Raw genomic sequence first — 3,460 nt, forward strand, 5'->3', positions numbered from 1 at the left:
AAACGTTGGGAAAAAAACCAAAAAACAAACAAACAAAAAAAAAAAACATTTGAAATGGTGAACCAAAGAACCTAAACTGCATGAGAGCACTCGTAAAAAGGCAAGATTATTGGATTGGGAAAAAGTAAAGGGAGTTATTATTAGTCTAGGTATAAAGAGGTCAGTTGAGTAAACAAGCTGGAATAGGGAGCTGTGAGCAGAGGGACTGGAGTAAAGGGTTAAGAGTGGATTCTAAATGATGAATTAGGAAGGAAATTTTGTAGTTAGAAATATAAAGTTGATGTTATTTGAGACATAGTGTTGGGTGGGGTGGGGAAGATAGAAAGAAGTGAGGTTAATGATTTTGGAAATGAAGCTGTTTCAGGTGATGGTAAGCTCTAGTATGTGACTTTGAGATTGGGTGGTTGAGGTATCATGTTGGAGAAGATCATCAGAGTTGAGGAGCTCAAGAATGTTGAGGCCAGTGGTCTGAGTGGGTTGACCACATGAATGGACAATAAAGTTATAAGGAAGAATTTTCAAAATGGTAAGGTATCTGTTTTAGGAGAGGCAAGAGGAGGGCTACTGAGAATGATGATACTAGGAGAGAGGAAATGTTTGAGCGAAATAGCTATCACTGTCAAGGAGAAGATGTTTTATAAGACACCATGGGGACACCTGGGTGGCTCAGTCGGTTGAGCTTCTGACTTTGGTTCAGGTCGTGATCTCATGGTTTGTGAGTTCAAGCCCCACATGGGCTCCCTGCTGTCAGCATTGAGCCCACTTTGGATCCTCTATCTCCCTCTCTCTCTGCCCCTCCTCCACTCACACTTTCTCCCTCTCCCAAAATTAAAGAAAACATTCATTAAAAAAAAGACACTGGGGAAAAGTTTCGGAGACTGACTAACCAATCCCATTTCTCCTTCTTGATCACTTAGAGTGACCTCAGTCCTCATCCTCTCTTGCAGTTAGATGGGACCATGTGACTGAGTTCTGCCCATCGGTAGACAAAAAGAAATGATATTTTCAGTCTTTTAATGAGATGATTAAGTAGCCAGTGTATCTTCCCTTTGATTTCTTTTCTCCATAGGTCAGTTGAACGTTTTCAGAATTAACTTAAACTCTAAAACATAAAGACCAAAAGATAGAAACACTGATTTTCGAGTCACTTTTCAGAAAATAAATGTTCAAACTGCATTTGTTGGACAGGGTAGTGGTGTGATTAAGAATAAAAAGCCTCCTGGGGCACCTGGGTGGCTAAGTAGGTTAAGCATCCGACTTCGGATCAGCTCATGATCTCATGGTTCTTGGTTTGAGCCCCACATTGGGTTCTGTGCTTACAGCTCATATCATGGATCCTGCTTCTGATTCTGTTTACCCCCCCATCTGTCCCTCCCCTGCTCACACTCTCTGTCTCTGTCTCTTTCTCTCTCTCTGAAAAGTAAATAAACATTAAATTAAAAAAAAAAAGAATAAAAAGACTCCCAAAGGGAGGAGCCTGAAGCCCATGGAGACCAATGGGCAAGAAGTGTGTCCCGAGAGCAAGAATCATAAACCCTAGGGTAGAGATTTTTACTATGTATGCCCAGCAACAATGCAGAATTGTAAGAATGGTAAGAGTGGTGACTTTTTCATTCTTCACTTTGTAAATGGGAGTATTTTTTGCTGACATCCTATCCCTGTTTCACTTCCAGATGTAGTATGTATGTGGGTGGGGAGAAGATAACTTATCCTTTTAGTCCAAAGTTTATAGGATCATCATAAACCACATCTGAAGATGACAGAGATGGCTGGACCTCATGCACTGATTCCAGAAAGCCAGATTCCATGATTCCATTTAGCCAGAGGCAATGGCTGAATGGAGACTGGGTACTGGAGTGAGAATTTCTTATGTGTGGAAGGAATATTGAGACAGATATTTATTGACCAGAAGGTTGTATTGTAACAGACACTGGCTGAATCTCTCATCAATTTTATGTCCTTTTCCTAGGCATGGAGAAACTAGATTTCCCAATTTTCTTTGCCTTTAGTTAGGAGTCATAAGATTAGTTGTGATGAAGTGAATGTGAGCAGATATTATATAGACTCTTCCTAGGTCTGAATTCTCAAAACACTGAAAACTCTTTGACCCTTCATCTCTCTTCCCAGTTTTGTGGATGGAAACAGGATTCTGTAATAGAAGACAATAGGATCTGAGTCACCACTTAGTGGAAGCTGCCAGGAAATCTTAACTCTCACCATTGAATATGGCAGGAGAGAGAACTAAACTTATATTAAGTCACTGAGAGTGTGAATACTTGTTCAGCAGCTGGTATCTTTGATCTTAAGCAGAAGTGAATCGATACCACAAAAAATTCTTCACAAATATATGTCCCTGGCTTAGTGGTGGTAGAAAGCAAACAGGGAAGACATGATATTGGAAGAAGGTACCTCATGTTATGCTGGGAGAAAACATTTGGAAGATTGTCACTTTTGGTAACATTTCGGAGGTGGATCATTCACCTAACTGACCTGCTAAGTCTAGTGGATGAAATTTGAAAAAAATCATATAATTCATGTGAGTGGGCTGTTATGGATGACATTTGGCAAAGTATTATAAAAAAGGGAGGACATAATGAAAATTTGGCTAGTTTTTTGAAAAAAATGAAATGGAATAGATGGAGTAAAAAAAACTGGAGAACTGGTAGGGTCAAAAAAACTTCTTTCTGACTCCAAATAGTAAGAAACGGGATTTTTTATTGAGTGTCAACATCTAATTTAGCTTGTCATTTTATCAGAATGTTTCAGGGTGAGGATGAGACAGATTATATGATCTGTATTTATATTTATTTCAAGAGACCAAGGTAATAGTAATTAAACATAGGAAAATTCACAGGTCAAGCATTATATCTAGAAAGAACTTTGGATATGGCTGTTGGACCATGGATGGACTAGAAAAGGACAAAACCCAAGCCTAACAAGTTTTTTTTTTTTTTTTTTTTTGAAATATATTGCCAGAGAAACCTCAAGACCAGACTGAAAATCTCTAATGCTGTTCAAGCTATTAAAACAGCTTCTAGTCTCCTAATTTCTCATAATCAAGAGGCAGCCTTTAAGTCTGCATTGCCTCAAGGAGGTCACATTAATCCCTATGTAAGATGTGGCCAAGTATGGTAATGGGAAGGAGAATACTTCCCAAGAGAAGAGCTTGAAGTCATGAAGAGCTATGACCAAAATAGATCTTTCTAAAAAATAGACCCAGTTCGTGGAATCTCCACTACCTCTCAAACAAGGACAATTTCCATTGTCTGGTCTCCTAAATTTCAAACTTACTATGGACCCATGACTGCTATGGGTTTCCCCTTGTCTCCCTACCTCTTTCTTCCTTCCTTCCTTCCTTCTTTCTTCCTTCCTTCCTTCCTTCCTTCCTTCCTTCCTTCCTTCCTTCCTTTCTCTCTTTCTTTCTTTCTTTCTTTCTTTCTTTCTTTCTTTCTTTCTTTCT

Source organism: Herpailurus yagouaroundi, unplaced genomic scaffold, assembly GCF_014898765.1.
Source record: "Herpailurus yagouaroundi ecotype Mexico unplaced genomic scaffold, PumYag 187, whole genome shotgun sequence".
Taxonomy (NCBI): domain Eukaryota; kingdom Metazoa; phylum Chordata; class Mammalia; order Carnivora; family Felidae; genus Herpailurus; species Herpailurus yagouaroundi.